Source organism: Rhinatrema bivittatum, chromosome 5 (assembly GCF_901001135.1).
Source record: "Rhinatrema bivittatum chromosome 5, aRhiBiv1.1, whole genome shotgun sequence".
Classification (NCBI taxonomy): domain Eukaryota; kingdom Metazoa; phylum Chordata; class Amphibia; order Gymnophiona; family Rhinatrematidae; genus Rhinatrema; species Rhinatrema bivittatum.
In genome coordinates this window covers 95,430,420-95,451,518 of record NC_042619.1, presented here as the reverse complement: position 1 = coordinate 95,451,518, position 21,099 = coordinate 95,430,420, and the positions used below count along the sequence as shown (strand labels likewise).

Sequence of the window (21,099 nt, the reverse complement as noted above, 5' to 3'; positions counted from 1 at the left end):
TCTGCTCCTCTGCTATTTTCTTTTTCTCGTCTTCTCTTCCTATTCGTTCTTCCTGTCCTTTCCCCATTCCTCCTCCTTCCTATTCATTCTTCTATTCTCTGTCCTCCACTCTTTATCTTACTACGTTATATCCTAGGATTTCTACAGCTACCCCACCAAACTCATGGTCATCTTTCTCACCCCCATCCACAGTTCTCTCTCCATCCCTTTTCCCCATGATGGCCTTTCCTCCCCATCCCTCCATCCACTAACATGTCATCTTTGCCTCTCTCGCTAACCTCTGTTCTTTCTCCTTCAGCCTCTCTCTATCCAACATACTCTTTGTCTCTCAGTCCCCAGTCCTCCTTCTCCCTGTACCCCTTCCCTCCCATCCTGGGTCATCTCTCTCTTCTTCATCCCTCTCACTCTGTCCTTGGTTTGATCTTCACTCTCAATCTTCAAAAAGTTCTCCCCACATTCCCAATACCCCTAAAAGGGTATTCCCACACCCTCCAATGCTCAAAAACTTGCCCCACATTCCCACAACCTCAGGAAGATTCCATCCACATTCCTCTCCCTGACCCCTAGAAATCTCTTCCCATATTCTCTCCTCCAACCCCCATAATACCTTCTTTCCCTAGACTCTAACCTTCCCTTGTCACCATAAAGCTCTCCTTACATTTCCTCTCTCTTTCTGACCCCCCATAATCCTCTCCCATACTCCTTTCTTCCCCGTGCCATAAAACACACCCTGTCCCTCCGAAAGCTCTCTATGCTGCTGACCTCCCTAATGCTCTCTCCACATTCCATCCTTCCTCTGACCCCATCCACATGTTCCTACCCTTTAGGAAACTCTCAGCATGCTCTCCCTCCAGAAGCCTCTCACTAGCACAATGCGGCTTGTTGTCCAAATTGCACATCATCAACTGACATACAGCAACCCAGACAGAGATCTTGAGCCATGGGGTTGAATCATAGTAATAATACAGGGTACTGGTGCTAACTGGGAATTTACAAGCGGTTGCCATTTTTGTGTTAATGTTCAATATATTAAAGATATTGTTCAAACCAGATTTTTCTATTTGATTCGTGTGAAATATGAAAATTAAAAAAAAGTTTGCCTAGCAAAATCAATGGTTGAGAATTTAAAATATATACCATATAGATTAAGAATTATTTTTACAACCATCTACATAGGCTAAAGCCTGCAGGTACTTTTTACTCTCTGAACTTAGCCTGAATTTTCAGAGTGAACTATGCTCAAAAGCCTGCTTTAAAAATTTGTGGATTTGCTGGTAGGTGTGTGGACATGCACGCACAAAGGTACCCCTCCTTCAGAGCAGGTATAACTTCGTGCATGTAGATATACAGGCAGGCATGCTTTTACAAATAAAAATATGTGTGCATAAATTATTTCCCCCACATTAACACTGCCCTGCCCCCAGAATGCCTACTTCAACTGCAAGCAAAAGTACACATGAAATTAAGTTTTGCGCAAACTTTACTGAAAGCAAAACTGACGCACATAAAGCTGGGTTTTATGTGCGTAAAGTGCTTTGAAAATCAACTCCATTATGTTAAAATCTGTGGGGCGGATTTTCAGAGCCCTGCTCGCCTAAATCCGCCCAAAACCGGGCGGATTTAGGCGAGCAGGGCCCTGCGCGCCGGTGAGCCTATTTTACATAGGCTCACCGGCGCGCGCAGAGCCCCGGGACTCGCGTAAGTCCCGGGGTTCTCCGAGGGGGGCGTGTCGGGAGCGTGTCGGGGGCGGGCCCGGTCGTCGCGGCGTTTCGGGGGCGTGTCGGCAGCGTTTTGGGGCGGGTACGGGGGCATGGCTACGGCCCGGGGCGGTCCAGGGGCGTGGCCGCGCCCTCCGTACCCGCCCCCAGGTTGCGGCCCGGCACGCAGGAGGCCCGCTGGCGCGCGGGGATTTACTTCTCCCTCCGGGAGGCGTAAATCCCCGGAGAAAGGTAAGGGGTGGGTGTAGACAGGGCCGGGCGGGTGGGTTAGATAGAGGAAGGGAGGGGAAGATGAGGGGAGGGCATTAGAGGATTCCCTCCAAGGCCGCTCCGATTTCGGAGCGGCCTTGGAGGGAACGGGGGTAGGCAGCGCGGCTCTGCGCGCGCCGGCTATACAGAATTCATAGCCTTGCGCGTGCCGATCCAGGATTTTAGTGGATACGCGCGACTCCGCGCGTATCTACTAAAATCCCGCGTACTTTTGTTGGCGCCTGGAGCGCCAACAAAAGTACGCCAACGCGCCTTGTTTGAAAATCTACCCCTGTGTGTGTCCCTTTTGCCTTGTTAATTTCTACAAGACCCCAATTCATAAATGAGACAGGAGGGTTATGTTCTGCCTCATTGCCATATAAATTAGAGAAAAATCTGACTTAAGCAGAGCACAAATCCCCTCAGAATAAAGGCCCGAGGCTATGAAACTGCTGTCAAAAAAATTATTCCCTCTTAAGAGTTTAGATCTTCAGCTTAGAGATGCAACTGAATCCAGCCAAGTTAAAACTCTGAAGAGCTCACTGCTTGCAAGTGCACTGATTTTCCACCCTTAAACTCTGCTATATATTAATCCACCCTAGCTGTGTTTATTCTAGGTTTCCATAGCACTGGATTTCTCACTGAAATATGCGGGACATTTTCTTTGCTTTCTATGGAATGAAACAATCTGCAGATACAAAGTATTCATTCGTTTCCAATAACCATGCTAATTGAAATATTCTTAGTAAATGAGGGTGAAGGACAATTTACAAGTTCAATTATTACAGCCCTTTGTAAGCATGTAATAGACACAAAATGTTTTAAAATTCACTAATCTAAAGAATGCAGTACATTGAAAGTATATTGAATCCTATTTTGACACAAACCATACTAATGGCCTGACTTTCAAAGTGTGAAACCCAATTTTGCATGGATTTTTTTTCCCCTGCACTGCAAGCAGGCATTCCTGGCAGGGGTGTGGGGGAGGGGAGTTAGAGCAGGCAAAGGATATAGATGCATACCTTCAATTTCCTGAAAGCATGTGCATAAATCTACACAGAGACAGTTATACCTGCTCTGCATGAAAGTCTGTGCGTGGAACTGCCGAACCCACACATTTTCAAAGTAGATGTATGTGCGTAAGTCCCTTTTTAAAATGTAGGATAAAGTCTGTGGTTACAGACTCTATGCAGACTGTTTCAAAAATTACTCTCTAGAAGTATAGACATAGAACACTTTTTAAAATGTGCATTCTGTTTTAATATTTTTAAATAAATATAAATGTAAATTTAGGATACAATAACCATATACTGAATATAAACATTTAGAACAAGTAGTACTTTAGAATAATGATATATAAATAATCCATTAACTGAATACTTGCATCACAAACATAAGTCAAACAGGACGATATCAGACAGAAATAAATATGCGAAAGGGAAATCAGAAAGAAAATAAATTGTCCCAGCAGGGCATTATTTCCTAACCCTCTCCTGGAAATACACCCAGCCAGTTGGGTTTCCAGGATTTCCACAATCAATGTGCATGAGAGAGATTTGCAAATACCGGGTCTTCGATGTATGCAAATCTAAGACTGAGTGTTTGCAAATCTATCTCATGCACATTGATTGTGGCAATCCTGAAAACCTGACTGGATTAGGTGGGCCTCTATGAGAGGGTTGGGAAACACTGTAGTAGAAATCTCCAAATATGAGAAGGAAGAAAAACAATGACAGCCATCAAAGAAAAGAAGAACTCTAAAGTGGGTTAACAGTCTTACATGACATCACTGAAAAAATCAAACGTACAATGCTATGTGGAAATAATAACCTGACCCATTATAGAAACCGTAATCTAGCCCTCCTGATGAAGCAGAACTAATCTCGCTCAAAATGTGAGCTGTTGAAAGTGAAGAATAATTTTTCCCCAGGAAGCTGATCCGAAATGGTGTAACTATTAACCTTATCACAAACACAACACTTGGCAGGGTATTTTAAACTAAAGGTTGTCCCTTGTTTAACAGCTTCTGAACGGAGAACCAGGAAGTTCTTACTCCTGGCCTGTGTCTTGCAAAATGTCTGGAAATAGTCTGATTTGAAAACCCATAAAAATCTTTAAAATATTATGAACATATGCATCACAGTATCTTGTTCAATCCCAAAACAAAGGTAGCTAATCCATTTCAAGCCGATACAGAAAAGTCTGTAGGAGAGCGGGCGAGCACCTGCTCTCCCGTCGTGCGCAGAGGCCAGTGTCCTGTGCGCGCGATTCAGTAAACTAAAATATTTAAATTAGGGCCGGTGGTAAAAAGAGGAGCTAGGGACACTAGCCCGTCCCTCTTTTTGGACAGGAGCGGCGGCTGTCAGCAGGTTTGACAGCCGATGCTCAATTTTGCCGGTGTCGGTTCTTGAGCCCGCTGACAGCCATGGGTTCAGAAACTGGATGCAGGCAAAATTGAGCGTCTGGTTTTCAATCCGCGAGCCGCTGCCCGATTTCAAAATTTTTTTTTTTAACTTTTTTTAACTTTCGGGACCTCCGACTTAATATCGCCATGATATTAAGTTGGAGGGTGCACAGAAAAGCAGTTTTTACTGCTTTTCTGTGTGTTTTCCCGGTGCCGGCAGAAATTAGCGCCTACCTTTGGGTAGGCGCTAATTTCTGAAAGTAAAATGTGCGGCTTGGCTGCACATTTTACTTTCTGTATCGCGCAGGAATGACTAATAGGGCCATCAACATGCATTTGCATGTTGCGGGCGCTATTAGTCTCGGGGGGGGGGGGAGGGGGTTGGACGTGCATTTTCTACATGCTATTACCCCTTACTGAATAAGGGGGTAAAGCTAGCGCGTCTAAAACACACGTCCAAATGCAGGTTAACAGTGCGCTCCACCGGAGCGCACTGTACTATATCGGCCTGTTTGTTAGGAGCAGACAATAAGAACATGCCATACTGGGTCAGACCAAGGGTCCATCAAGCCCAGGTTCCTGTTTCCAACAGTGGCCAATCCAGGCCATAAGAACCTGGAAAGTACCCAAAAACTAAGTCTATTCCATGCTACTTTTGCTAGTAATAGCAGTGGCTATTTTCTAAGTCAACTTAATAGCAGGCAATGGACTTCTCCTCCAAGAACTTATCCAATCCTTTTTTAAACACAGCTACACTAACTGCACTAACCACATCCTCTGGCAACAAATTCCAGAGTTTAATTGTGCAATGAGTGAAAAAGAACTTTCTCCGATTAGTTTAAATGTGCCACATGCTAACTTCATGGAGTGCCCCCTAGTCTTTCTATTATCCAAAAGAGTAAATAACTGATTCACATTAACCCGGTCTAGACCTCTCATGATTTTAAACACCTCTATCATATCCCCCTCAGCCATCTCTTCTCCAAGCTGAACAACCCTAACCTCTTCAGCCTTTCCTCATAGGGGAGCTGTTCCATCCCCTTTATCATTTTGGTTGCCCTTCTCTGTACCTTCTCCATCGCAACTATATCTTTTTTGAGATGCGGCGACCAGAATTGTACACAGTATTCAACAATGAAACAGATGTTTCCAATTCCTAGGTAAGCGAAAGCACTTGGGGAGGAATAACTTCAGATGATATATAAAAAGCTTTGGCTATGGGAGGCAGATTATCCTGAGAACACTGTAAACAATCTAGTAGATAAAATAACTCTAAACTAGAGATTGAATTAGATGAGGAACTTTCACAACCCTAATATTCTTCCCTTGAACAAAATTCTGTAGGATTTCAAACCTATCAGCTGAAATCAGACTATTCTGAACAGTCTTGGTTTTAAGAATATCCATTTCTTTCATCTTAGCCCATAAAATATCAATAGAAGAAGCCCTAAAATCAATCTGACAATTCAAGTTAGCATCCATCATTTCCACCTTTACCTTATTACAAAGACATGCTGATAGAAAATCTTTCCTCGGGTCAAAAATAGCCTGCCAAGGGGTTTGAAGAGAAATAGCTTCAGGGGGTTCACACACCTGGAAAGAAACACATTCCACCACTACGGCACCTCCTGAATCCCCCTCTGAAAAGATTCCTAGGGAAACTGCAGCTTCCTCCTCGTGGCCTTGCTTCACAGGCAGGCTGGAACTCTCCATGCTGGGAGCTTTCGCAAGGAGAGCCCTCTGACCCAGGGCTCTTGGAAATTTTCTCGGCCCCAGTTTGCATGTTATTTAAGCTGCCACTGGCATGGAGGACAAGCAGCACTTCTGAGGAGAGTGGCAGAAACCCAGCATCTTCTGTCACTACCTCAACAGCTGCTGCCATGGGAAGAGCTCCTGTTGCCCCTGCTGACATGTAGGTGCAGTTACCTCTGCGTGCACACGGATGTGCCAATTTTTACAAGATGCGTGCGTTGACCCATGCATGTTATAAAAATCAGCTACCTGTGCGTACATGCATGCCCAGTTTCATATTGGCATGTGCACGTGTGCCCACTCATGCGCACAAGGGGGGGGGGGTTATTTAAAAGCACGTGACGCGATTGGGCCTTCCCCAGTTCCCTCCCAGTCCACTCCAATAAAAGAGCGGACTGGGAGGGAACATCCCTAACCATCCTTCCTTCCATTTCTCCTCTCCACCCCGACCCCTAACTCAACAAAATCTTTTTATTTCAGAACTTTCCTGCTCTGATGAGTTTTGCGTGCTGGCCAGCTTCCGGCGCGTGCTTCATCTAGACAGCCCCTAATGGCCCCCGCCCCGCCGCTCTTCAGAAACTCTGCAGTTCCGCGCAGATACCGGGAGATAGGTGCGTGACCGGGCCGCTCTGAAAATGCGCTCAGTGTGCACGCGGCCCGGCCACGCACATATCTCCCGGTATTTGCACGCGCCGGGGATTTAAAATCAACCTGATAGTGAACTGGACAATAGTCCCCTGGATGGTGTCTTCCACTGGAAAGGTCCATGGGGCAGCCTTGAGCTTAGGCATTCTCTAAGCACTGCCAAACAAGAACATCCATGCTCAAGCCCAAAAAAATTGTTAAATCAATGCAGGGAAGCATGGTCCAGAGTTTTATTTATATATTTATTTACTTAAAAATTTGTATACCGCCTATTTACAAAAAGAGGGGCGGATTTTCATACTCCGCGAATAGGCCTACTTTTGTTTGCGCTCCAGGCGCAAACAAAAGTACGCTGGATTTTAGTAGATACACGCGGAGCCGCGCGTATCTGCTAAAAACCTGGATCGGCGCGCGCAAGGCTATCGATTTTGTATAGCCGCCGCGCAGCCTACCCCCGTTCCCTCCGAGGCCGCTCCGAAATCGGAGCGGCCTCGGAGGGAACTTCCTTTTGCCCTCCCCTCACCTTCCCCTCCCTTCCCCTACCTAACCCACCCACCCGGCCCTGTCTAAGCCCCCCCCTTACCTTTGTCGGGGGATTTACGCCTCCCTCTGGGAGCCGTAAATCCCCGCACGTCAGCGGGCCTCCTGCGCGCCGGGACGCAACCTGGGGGCGGGTCTGGAGGGCGTGGCTACGCCCCCGGGCCGTAACCACGCCTCCGGGTCCGCCCCCAAAACGCTCCCAGCACGCCCCTAAACACCGCGCGGTTCGGGCCCGCCCCCGACATGCACCCCTCGGAGAACCCCGGGACTTACGCGAGTCCCGGGGTCTGCGCGCGCCGGTGAGCCTATGTAAAATAGGCTCACCGGCGCGCAGGGCCCTGCTCGCCTAAATCCGCCCGGATTTGGGCGGATTTAGGCGAGCAGGGCTCTTAAAATCCGCCCCATATTGCGTAATCAGTAAAACAATGAAAGCAGTTCATAAAAATACTTAAGTAAAAACAATCCAAACAAAATCTCTGATTTAAATTAACATTTAAAAATAATAAAAGGAATAAAAATACAAACCAAAGCTGTTAGCTGCCTGACGCCATCTAGCTCCTTCTCCTAATAGCAATGTTTTTAGGACTACCAAAAACTACATTGAGACCCTTGCAGATTTTACAGAATACTGCAGCACGTTTATTAACAGGCACCAAAAGGAGGGAACATATAACCCCAGTTTTGAAAAAGTTACATTGGTTACCAATCGAACAGAGAATAATATTTAAGGTACTCTGTATTATCCATAAAATTTTATATGGAGAATTAACGGATTGGCTTAACACGACGATAAGACTGCATGTACCACAACGGGACTTAAGACCATCTAATAAGGGTCTTCTCACTATCCCAAATATTAAATCAGCCCACTTGTGTGAAGTGAGAGAGCGTGCTATATCTTTGGCTGGTCCGAAGCTTTGGAATAAATTACCATCGGAGTTAAGAGTACAGCACGATGGAAAACAATTTCGGAAAGTCTTAAAAACATGGCTGTTCTGGCAAGCCTATACAGAGGAATAGATGGCATATATTAATCTCGGATAAACAGCAGTCTTTTGGAATCGGCTTTTACTTACCTTATACTGTTCTTAAGCTTTTTAAATTGTAGTATTTTTATTCCTAATTCTGGGAATCTGTTTAGTTTTTAGAATGTAGTTCTTAATATTTTATAATATGACAAGATGTAATTTCATGTTTTCTTTTTCTTTGGTTTCCATTAGTTTGAATTGTTGTAAACTGTTGAGATGGATTTTTTTCTAGTCATCGGTATATAAAACTGTTTTAAATAAAATTAAATAAATAATAATTGATTACTTTTCTATACTTTTGATGTTCATTCAATACATAGACTTTGAAACTGTTATTTGAAAACTGTAGCAAAAGTGAGATATCTCTGTTGGTAAGCATTTTTCACCTTTGGGTAATCATGAAGTTATGCATCACTAAACATGGCAGCACTCTATGCTAGACTAGTGAGTTCACTCTGTTTTCCTAAATAGGAAGTCACACTATTTAAGCAATGTCCTTACTCTATTTTAATCTTTTTTTTTTTTTTTAGTTATAAGAACATAACATAAGAAATGCCATGCTGGGTAAGATCAAAGTTCAAGAAACCCAGCTTCCTGTCTCCGACAGTGGACAATCCCGGTCACATGAACCCAGCAGATCCCATGATACAGACATATTTCTGATACTTGCTCCATGGGATAGCAATCTTTTTCTGTAATAACATCAAACAGTTAGGAAGAAAACCACGTTCTGAAGCTGATCCACAGTAATTTCAGTGTGCCCTCTGAGAGAGACTTCACAAGGAAATCACTGGCAGCAAAGGATTGCATTGGAGGTCAGGGCTGGACACAAGATAGGCGCTCTGTATTGATTGATGGCGTTCAATAAGTTTTATAAAGAGCCACAAAGATAAGTTCACCTTTTGGAACATTCGTTAAGATACTGCTACGCACAATCAGGTGAATTTTCAAAGGAGTTACACGTGTAAATGTAACATGCTAGCATAAAAAGTTTAAAAGCCATTTACTCATGTAAAGTGACAATTTCGTGGGTAAATCGCATGGACAATTCAATGGCATATATTGTGGCAATTTTCAAAAGTTCACTTACTCAACTAAAGTTCATTTACATGTGTAAAACCCAATTTTAAGCATGTAAATGCTTTCTAAAATCAGGCCCTGTGTTTTATTTGCATCGAAAAAGATAAAGAAAAATTGTTTAATGGTGTGAGACCTATGATTATATATAAGGCGCAGAAGAACACATTCATGTGAAAAGCATTTCATCAATGATGCCTATTATGATGGTCACTCAATTTCATCTTTATGTATGATTACTAAAGAGGCAATTTAGTTCATTATCCTCTCAGAGGTGAGGATTATTATTTGCATAATATATAGACAAACACACACAGGGATAATATTCAATCACTGGCCATATAAACTTATCTGGCTAACTTTGGAGGGATTTTCAGTGGCTAAGTCTGAAATTAAGAGTCAGCCGAATATCTTCTCTGACTAACTTAACTCTTTCTAGAATGCCCCTTCATATTCTGGCTATATTTTAGCCAAATAATGAATTATCCAGCTTAGTATCTGGCTAAACTTTAACTGGATAAGTGGGGGAAGTATTGAAAATTCAGCATTTACATGCATAATTTATATATTCATTGTGAATATCCTGAAAACCTGACTGGTGAAGGAGTACTTAGGAAAAGGGTTGAAAACCAATGCAGTGAAGGTTTAATCTCATTTTGTGTTTGTGAGAAAAATGAGTAGTACACAGGGCACTTTGTGTTGCCCTTCATTACTATAGAGGTTAACTACAGGCAAAATCAAAGCTGAGCCTTTCAGGTCCTCTGAAAGAGCCTGAGGTAATATTTTTAATTAGAAAAGAAATGCCTCAGCCTTCAGTGCATACATAATTCCACTGGAATGCTGAGGCTCTATGAGCAATACACAGTAAATAAAAGTAACTATCACCTTCCTTTTTGCTCTGTCTTCTCTCCTTTCTAATACTACCTTATTTCATACTGATTTTGCAAGAAATTAACAAGTTTGTCACTCTATCTTTCTTGTAAACATAAACAATGAAAATCTGGCGAAATTTGTTCCTCAGAAAGCATGAACTGGTGAGCTCTCACGAAATAACAGGAAATAAAGACTGTGCAGAATCACGGATAATGCACTTTTCAGCCTTTAGGGTGTCTGAGTTGTAAAGCTAAGGCAAAAAAAAAAGGGGTTGGAAGAGAGGAATGGGTAGATCAGATTTAGAAAATTAAGGAGCCACAATACAGTTTTGTTCTTCATGGGCGGCCCCCCCCCCCCCCCAGCACGAATGTGGGGGGAGCCGCGAATAACCGGGCGCCTCACGCATATCTGGGCAGCTGCCCCCAACACGTCTGGCCTTACCTCAGGTGCACCAGGGTCAGGGGGGTTCATTCCCCACCCTTCTACATGGATAATAGTGCCGGCACCATGCTGCCGGCACCATGGGTGATCCTCTTCACGGCGATGCCGCTGCTGACGCTGCTCCTCTGGGGTGGACCGGCGTCGGGAGCAGTGTCGTCATCAAAATGCACCCCAAAGCAGGGCCTCCTGATTGGCCACAGGAACGCAGGACGCTGCAGTCAGGGGAGGGGCAGCCGGTGGGGGATTTAAAACCCGCCAGATTCCCTCAGCACAGCCTCTTCCTCCTTGGCCCCAAAGCAGAGCAATGGCTGGTTGACCGAGCCGGCTCCATTCTTGTCGGGCTGGTGGTTCGAGACCCGCCCATTCGCTGGTGATTTTTGCTGAAACAGAACGCCCACTCTTCTAAATTAAAAAAAACAAAAAAACTTTAAAGCAGCGGGGCCTTTGGCTGTTCAGCAAGCCCAGCAGGCTCAAAATAATAGAGCCGCCTGCTGCTTTTGAAGCCCCATCTGCTGCACGTTCGTCCCCAGTTTCCATAGACCCTGCTTCTGTCAGAGAAAAAAAATTTATATAATTGTAATTTGCTAAGATCTGGCCAATTCCCATCAGGATTGTGTCTGTCTGTAAGAAGGTGCCTCCAACGTTTGTGAAAGATGTCCCTGAGGGCACCCCCTCCACCTCCACCCCCCCCCCCCCTCAAGGTGGCCATAGGTCCGGAACCTTCAGGTCCACTCTCTATGGCCCTCCCTGCCCACTGGCGTTTCTGACTGAAGGGGAGCTGGAAGCCGACGGGGAGGTGGTAGGGTACTTGGGTTGCCTCGAGGAGCAAAAGCGGTTAAAAAGGGGTCTGTGAATCACAGGGAAAAGGTCAGAAAGACCCCAAATGTAAAACAGAATTTGGATAATTCTGCAAGCAAAAGGGGCCAAGGAGGAAAAGCTGAGGGGGGTAGCAGTGGCTGTGTCAGTGCCCTCAACACTGAGATGCCGCAGCTCACTCCCGACAAAATTAAGGATCAGACGGGTCTCCAGACGGAAGTCATCCCAACTAGTCTCCCTAATACGGTACCGGAAACAGGTGCTCAAAATCCAGCCAGCCATGTACAACATGCCTCAGCACTTTCTTGCGAGCCTAGCTTCAGGAACACGCATAGCCTAAGGGAGGAGCCGCAGTACAGATTCCCATCCTGGCTGCCTTCTTGCTCATCTTTTGAGCGTTTTCAAGATAGTCCAGATCCATGGCACAGGCCATACTGGTGGCCCACAGACTGTGGTCACCTCCCAAGGGATCCGAACAGTTTCTTGAATTTCTGGGGCTACAGGCCTTTTGATGTTGATCCCTGGCCCAGGCAGGAAAAATGGCCTTGCTTCTCCCAACCGCATTTAGATCTCCACTCTACCCCTTCCGGGATTTCTCACCATATCCTAATAGATGTAAGGAATCTGGAGTGTGTAGTCATTCTCCTGATCAATACAGTCACAGGCATGGTCGCAAGGAGCGGCCTGCAGTGCCCTCAGGCAGCTCGCAGCGAGATGGAGATGGCGACGCACGTATTCAGTGGCAATACTCATCATCGGAGCCATCAGCTGAGTCCCATCCAGCGACGCTGGTCACAGATCCTTGACACTGAAGCCACTGGCAAAGATCCCTGCACCGATGCCACGGCCTACCAAGGAACAGGGTAAGTCTGACATGCAAAGCGTAGATAAAGTTTCTCAAAAGGAGCGCAGAGGCTGGGATAGGCACAAGCGTGTGAGGCACAGACGGTCTTCATCTTCTCACATGGAGGATTATCCAACTTGCCTTCCTCTTCTTAACGACATTCGGGTTCTCATTTGCAGCAAGTCAATTAGACCGGGAGGACGCTGTTTGCCCCCCTGAGCTGCCGGAAATGGAACATGAACTTTTGGAATTTGTTCCCAAGACCCTCAGACATTGCATCAGGAACAGGAATTACATTGATTTGTTCCAGTTCTTGGAGGGACATAGGAAGCGAAGCCAGACTAAGTGGGAGAGGAGAAAGGAACTGGAGGCAGCCAAGCTCACACAGAGAGATTATAAACTGGGTGTGTGCATTCGTGCGAATTTCTTTAGTAGTGATGCGTGCAGAGCCCACTGCGGGGCAGCCCCTGTTCACATAATTGCACGCTATTTTGGGCGCTTATTAAAAAATACAGCGGATTCGTATGACTCAACTATGACAAGGCCTTTCGCAAGAAAATGGCCAGTAAGTCTGCCATCTCTTAGGGAAAACGATGTCCACCTGTGGCTCACAAAAATGATGACACAGGCATTTGACTCCAAAGTGAGTTTGCGGCCCTTTTGCAGCAAGCAGACGCACAGTGGGCAAGGCCCAAGCAGCTCCTGCTGGAATTACAACTGGGGGGGGGCCTGCTCCGCTGCCAATTGCAGATATAAGCAAATCTGCATGCGGTGTGCAGCACCCCACCAGGCAAACAAGTGTACATGAAATGATAAGTAAAGGGCGGGGACAGGTTATCGCCCCAACCCCCTTAAAAGTGGCAGGCAATGCTTCCCTGGTTGGCACGTTATCCCAATAGAGTAGGGATAAATACTGTCTTGAGCGGTTTCAGAGATGGTTTTCTTATTCCTTACAAGGGTCAGCAGCAATCCACTAAGGTAGACAATGCCCCTTCAGTGCACATTCTGGCTAACATTGTCAGGGAGAAACTCAAGAAGGAGGTTCAGCTGGGGCACATTGCCAGCCCTTTCTCTGAGCCTCCTTTGGAGCACCTGGCTCTGTCTCCACTAGCAGCTGTTCCCAAAAATAAGCCAGGAAAATGCAGGCTTATACATAACTTCTCATCTGCTGGGAGTTTCCGTGAACCAACATATTCCCTTGGAATACTTCTCAGTACAATATTTGTCCTTTGATGCCGCGTTAGACTTATTAAGATCCTGGAGGCAGGGTGCCCTTATGACAAAAGCGGCCATCAAGTCTGCTTTTTGACTGCTCCCGGTACCCCCGAGCAGTTCTGTCCCCTTGGTTTCCAATTCAAGGGGGCTTTTTACTCTGACAAATGTCTGCCAATAGGATGCTTGATTTTATGCACCTATTTCAAAATATTCAGCACCTTCCTACATTGGGCAACTGAAGAGGATTCCGGGCTAGCGTCGCTAGTTCACTATCTGGATGACTTCTTAATTATAGGAAGAGAAGGCTCACCTGAATGCGTTAAGTTGTTTGACACGGTTCATGAGCTGGCGCACAGATTTAGTTTCCCTTTGGCAGAAGACAAGTCCCTTGGTATGGTAACTGTCATTACCTTCCTAGGGGATCAAGCTTGATTCCACATGGATGGAATCCAGAGTCCCAAGAGACAAGTTAGCGAAACTGACCAATCTGGTGGCTATCACCATGCACAGCATGAAAGTCATGCTGAGACACGTGAGGTCCGTCATAGGCAGCCTAGCCTTTGCCATACGAGTAATTGCTATGGATAGGATTTTTCTGCGCCGCCTAATTTGGTCAATGGTAGATCTGGTTTGTGACCAGGATTAGCAGGCCTATTAGGGAAGACCTGTCCCTTATGGTCCAGGTTCCTCAGGGAGTTTAATGGTGTTTCAGCATGGCTTCATGGTCTGTTCAGCAGCGATGACCTACAGCTATACTCTGGCACATCAGGAGGCATTGGATTTGGTGCCTATTTTAGAGGAGGTTGATGTGCTGAGCACTGGGCGGCATGAGGCCTAACCATGAACAGCACATTTCTCAAGCTTTTTCCTATCATTCTCGTTGTGCACATTTGGGGTGAAGCGCTTATTTGTCAATGGGTGGTGTTATGGTGCGACAACAGGGCAGTGATTCAGACAGTAAACAAACAGACTTCCAAGTGCCTTCTGGTGGCAGAGTTGGTGAGGGAATTCGTGTTATGCTGCCTGCGAGCGAACATTGTGATGTGAGCAAAGCATGTTACTGGAATGTGCAATCAGACAGCGGATTCTCTTTCTTGTTGCAAGTGGTCCATGTTCAGGAAGCTGGTGCCGCAAGCCGAGCCAAATAGCAGAGAGTTCCCGGAACAGCTTCGGTTCTTCGGAACCTGACAGCGCGCAAGATGCTGTGAAGATCACTTGCACCATCTACATGGAATGGCTACATTCACAACTACAACAAAATGAAGGCATTTCTCATTGTGAACTGCTGGTCCAGTCATCAGGCTCTAGAGAGGACCTCTTGATTGGCTATATAGTGCATGCAAACAGGTACTATCCAGGAACATGATTTGTTCACACCTAGCGGCAATAGCATTTTTCTCGAAGCTGGAAATGTGCTGCGCAGAGTAGTATTTTGCTGTAAAAAGTGCGGGGCCAGGGAATCCCTGCCTCGGAATGAAGCACGGAGACCACTGACCTACAACCTACTGCTACGGCTTTGGCGCGTCTTGCCCTGACTAATTTGAGACTACGCTCTTCCGCATTTGCACTGGCATTCTTCGGTGCCTTGCGCGTTAGCGATTTTACAGCGCCATCGCGGAATGTATTACAGCTATGTGGCTTACTGGGGAGGACGTCAGTGTCTCATACAGCACCTTATACCTAAGACTGAGACAGTCTAAGACTAATCAGGGATCCACAGTCAAGTCATCACACTAACAGCGGTTAGAGGCTTGGTGACATGTCCGGTCGCGGCCGTGACCCTATATTTAAACCTTCGCTCAAACGGGAATGCTCTGTTTTTGCTTCACTGCGATAATTCCCTATTAAGCCACTACCATTTTTTTGGCAGTGTTCAAGAAAGCCCTAATGGAGGCAGGGCTTCAGAGCGAATGTTTTGGCACTCACTCATTCTGCATCAGAGCTGCTTCCAGTGCTGCCACCACCTGTATCCTGCAGGCTATTATACAGCAGATGGATCGATTGAGGTCGGGAGCCTGTGTCATACATTTGGCAAGTAGATGGTTCCCTGTGCTGGTGCCGAGTTGGGCGCACTAAGATCTAAGTTCTCCTTTCACTTACAGCTGCCATCCGATGTCGTTCTGCATGGATCATCGGGCACTCATTTATTACGCACGCCCGGAAAAGTGCCATGAGTGGGAAATTTGGGCAACACCAGGGGTTGTTGGGAAAAGGCTGGACAATCAAATGCCTGGGTCAAAGAAGCATGCACTGGCAGTCTGGCACCAGTTCTGGCTGATGCTGCCATCATACTCCTTGGTGGCAACAATTTAGGCAATGGCATTGGCCTCGCTCTGTTGAACATGATCAAGGATGACTTGAACCGCCTTGCCTCATTGTGGCTGTCCTCAATAATCTGCTGGTCCAAAATCATACCTCGACAAAGAATGAATTGTGCTGGATGGTGGAGAAGGTACAGAGCCAAGTTCAATCGGTAGGTAGCCTAAGCTATCCAAATACTGGGGTGGTTATTATTTCAGACATCAATGAATGGATGGATACTGTTTTGTGTTACTTCACAATGTACCTGGTAATGCAATAAGTTTGCATCTCAGTTATTGAATTGACGAAAGAATGTTTTAATATGGTGAGTAGTAAAAGGAAGCATCCTAGCTAAGTCCAACTAGCTAGTCAGTCATTTCAGAGACTACATTCAGCCAATACCATATGGAATACATTTAATTTATAAAGATGTATATTTGACTTTTTCTTTTTTTTTTGCAGTCTGCCCTCTAGAATCACAGATACATTCAGATACTGTGACATGATTTCTGAAACATATTTGCATTATGCATATATTCTCTAAACAAAGTTTAACATTTAAAAGTAATGGGACAATTTTCAAAACTGTACATTTCGGTGCAAAGTCCGTGGGTACTTTTGCCTGCTGGCTTTACACTTTTAGGTGCTTTTAGAGTAGGTAATTTTCAAAAAGCACTTTTACCCAGATAAATCAATATTTACCCATGCAAATGACTTTTGAAAATTATCCTCCCTCTGTCCAGTTATGTGTTTTTACAGGATTGTTCTGGGAAGAGACGTGGTGGGGTCATCATGATTTAATTATCAAAATCTCTGGATGGGATGAGTGGGAATGGCCTATGAGTCTGAAAATTAATTGGGGGGAGGGGTGCAAGACTGAAGATTTGCCTAGGTTGCCCTGCCTCCTTCCAATTCCCTTTGTTTACTATCACAGAAAACAAGTACAACGTTTATTGATCATTTGAAATTTAAAGAGCTGTGCCAGCTTGATTTTTGTGGAAATGATATGATGCAAATAGGAAAAGAATGCATGATAGTAAACCAAGTGTTGAAGCAAATGTATGTTTACTGAAAGTGAATGAACGCCTGAAAATATCAAAAGAAAAAGTATATGTGCACTAATACATGAGGACCATTGATTGTGGAGTGGTGTGGGAGTGTCAGTGTAGGGTAGTGTTTAGAAACACAGAAATACAGGAACATGAAAGCAGAAAAGAAAAGACCATATGGCCCATCTACTCTTCTCATCCACCCAGCTAATTTAGCTTTTCAGTTCCCATCAATCCCTTCATTATGCCAGGCTTTCTTGAATTGTCTCCACCAGCTCCATGGGGAAGCTGTTACTTGCCTTCACTTCAGTCTCTATAAAGAAATATTTTCTAAGATTACTCCTCTCTTTCACCATCATCTTATGATCCCTCGTTCTAAAGCCTCCATTCCACTGAAAGAGGCTTGCCTCTTGTGCATGGAAACCTTGGAGTCATGTAAATGTCTCTTTTATACTCCCCTATCTCACTTCTCCTCTAGGGCATACACGTTTAGATCTTTAAGTGGAGCAGAAATGGAAGAGTGAGGATAAGTATAAGGAGATCAGCACTGACTATGTAAAACAGGTACTGGAGTTGGGATAGTTTGCTCAAGCACAGAAACAAGTTACTGCCCCATTAAAGGAACAAAGGTGATGGGCAAGGGGTAAATGAAAAGATAAAAGGTAATGTGAGTGCAGTCAGTGGACCAAATTTATAGCAATCAAAAACATAATAATTATTAATGACCTTTTTCTCTTAGCATGAGCCCTCTCTTTCCTCAGCTCCAATGATACTGTGGAGAACTTGTCAGCAATATTAATCCAGAAAATAATTGGTCCCTGCAAAGTTATTTTCCACAATGCAAGCAGATGGCTATGTAGGATAGTCAGCGAAAATGATGCTCGTTCAGCAATGAAGAAAATGTCAGCTAGCTGTTCTATTTCCTGGGAAACTGGAGTATTGAGAGCTTTAAACTGTTGTCCTGTTCCCTTAGTGCACAAAGCAGATGAAGCACTCCATCCAAGAAGCAGGGCTGGCCCCCCCACTGTGGAAGTGAAAGCTGAATACCCATCATGGGAAAGCTTTCCACACTGCCTGAGTATTGAGAGAGGCCACTGAATGGAAGAAATGCAGCTGACTCTTACTTAGAGAAACTCCGCAGACACCCTGTGATTCCATGTGTGCTAGAGTCCTGAATCGCTTCTGTGCCTATCCAACATGAAGTTGGTGCCAGGGGAGATTTAGTGACCCGGAGATGTACAGTCCCTGGCAATATAGGTAGTAATGTATTTAAACAAAGATAGATTCTGGCCGCCGCCAGAATCCTCACTGGCAAGAAGAAATCAGATCATATCACCCCCGCTCTGAAAAGTCTCCACTGGCTACCTATAGCACAAAGGATTGAATTCAAAACTCTAATAATTGTCCACAACTCAATCTACAAAGAAACCAACCCTGCCCTCAATGACATGATTCACCTTCACAAAGCGCAACGTTCTGCCAGAACAGCATGCAAAACGAACCTAGACATACCTTCCCCCAGCATTGCCAAACTGACCACCATGAAGAACAGAGCCTTCTCTATCGCAGGACCCAAATTATGGAACACCCTACCTCAATACCTAAGATCACTTAGGGCCTCATTTTCCAATATCGCAGCAGTAATGCATGAGGGGGTGTGTCCTATGCAAATAAGGCATTTTTCATGCAGTGGGGAAACATCGCCGCACGTGATGTTTTTGCCATTCATGGAACTGGAGTTGCAAATTGCGAAAACATCGTGCACCATGATGATTCATTGGTTGTTTTATTGTGGTGCACGATGTTTTTGCCAGCAGCCTGTTTCAGTATCCTGCAGGCAGGGGAAGAGAGAGAGAGAACAAGTCTTCCTATAATGCCTATGCCCTAGACAAGTATTTGTATCCCTATGGGAGGGCCACCTAGTAACTCGAGGTGGGGATTAGGTATGAGCGTCGGGGGTTGGGGGCCACTTTCGCATTCCACATGAGACGTACGGAAAGAACAGTGGTCTCTAGTGAAGATTTGCTGGCCGTCGGAGTGAGGAAACTCACTCCAAGAAGAGATTTGGGCTACATTCTCTCCACCTAGCTTGTTGTTGCCCAGGTAGTGTCCATCAAGCTAGGTGGAGAGAACGTTGCCCAAATCTCCTCTTGGAGTGAGTTTCCTCACTCCGACGGCCAGCAAATCTTCACTAGAGACCACTGTTCTTTCCGTACGTCTCATGTGGAATGCGAAAGTGGCCCCCAACCCCTGACGCTCATACCTAATCCCCACCTCGAGTTACTAGGTGGCCCTCCCATAGGGATACAAATACTTGTCTAGGGCATAGGCATTATAGGATCTCTCTCTCTCTCTCTTTCTCTCTCTCTCTGCTGTCTGGACATATCGTGGACCACACTAGCCTGTAACAGCTGGTTCCTGCTTTACATATGCTCTGCCCCCTGAATACCAAATTACTAATTTGTTAGCGTGAATTTATCACACGCGGTAAACTGCTTGGAAAATGAGGCCCTTAGTGACATTAAATCCTTCAAAAAGGAACTCAAAACCTGGTATTTCAACCTAACCTTCTGTGATGGAGTCGGCTTAAGCCATCCACTACTTCCCTTCTCGATCCCCGACCGTATGCCCTCCCATACCCTGTTACTCCTTTCCTTGAGCTCTGCCCTCTGTCCCCACATTATATGATTTCACCGTTTGTTATAAAGTGCTTTCTTCGGTTTGTAATCGTTGCATCCCTTACACAGTTAAGTTGTTCCAGTGTTACCAAATTGTATTAAGTTGTTATCTTGTAAACCGGAATGAAGGCAACCCGCTATACTTCGGTATATAAAAGCCTCGAAATAAATAAATATATATACACCAATAGATGATAGATATTATGTATATAGATAATATTTCAAATCTACTACAGGTTATCATTGTCTGCTTCACACTTTATGTAGGAACTTAACTGGGAATTTTATGAGTTTCTCCTGGAAAGAATTTGCTGAGTCTTAGAAGCCTGGAAAGCTCCAGGCAGGAGCCCTCTTTTTACTCAAGACCTCTCCCACCACTTTTCAGGCAGCTTGGAGAAAACAGTAGGGGAGGGCTTGGAAAGGGGAGCAAAGCAATTGTTTTCTGCTCCATGTCCACTCCAGCCTCCTCTCCTGTGCCAACAGGAAGCATGGAGAAAAACAGGAGGAGGGGAGGCCCCTCTGGGGCCGATGCACACAGGTTTACGAGCAGTTGGGTGCACGTTTTGGACGCGCTAGACCAGCACCCAATGCAATAAGGAGATTAGCACGTCCAAAACGTGCACCCAAACAAATGCGTAGCCAATAGCGCTCATCACATGTACATTCTATGTAGATGAGGCTGTTACCTATTACCCCTGTTGCAGAAAATTGCTGGGCACGCAACGCAGACTCTTTAACGCAGCAAATTTAACTCCAGCCCCGGAGCTGGTGTTAAGTCAATCCGCGAGTCATGGGCTCAGGAAAAATTTTAAAAAATACTGTCCTCTGTGGTTCCTCCTAATAATATCGTTTCTGGTACTTATAATTTATCGCTTGCCGTCTTTAAGAATCATATGATGTAAGGGACTGCTGAAAAGAAAATTCTGATGCACAATGTACACACACAAAAGAGACAAGCTCCAGGCTGATGTTGTGTGTGTGTATATTGTGCAAAACTGACCTGAAGTGGGATAAAATGGACACTTGTACTGAGTGCCCAATGCAATTATGGATGCCCGATGCATTTGAGCGCTAGGGACGCACAATTCTTCCCTAGCGTGTCCCTTTTAATGCAGCGGCTCATTTTAATATCGCATCGGGCACTCATGAAAGGTGGCTCTGCATGCATTAGGAAAACTGCTCATCTTATTGCATTGTCTTGTCTGTGCTTCCAGGACTGAGGTCTCAGATGAGGGCGGAGCGGAGCGGAATAGGTGGAAGGACATATCACACAGCATAAGTCAGGGAGCTGTGAGCGATTTCTAAGGGATGGGGAGAAGGGAAGAGAGTACTGGGGTCAGGTCTGGGGAGAGGAGTAGAGGGGGGAGGGAGAGGAAGTGTGCATGAAAGAGTGTGGATTAGCATAGGGGTAGGGGGCCAGGAAGAAAGGGAAGGTTGCTACAAGTTGTTTCTCTGCCCTGTATGTGTAG

General features: G+C 45.4%; 1 protein-coding gene across 1 annotated transcript in view; it reads right to left on the bottom strand.

The window, feature by feature from the left end:
* The window catches only part of LOC115092360 (microtubule-associated tumor suppressor candidate 2-like), a 411,409-nt gene that overhangs the window by 150,016 nt on the left and 240,294 nt on the right, over nt 1-21,099 (bottom strand). The gene's annotated exons all lie outside the window — the stretch shown is intronic.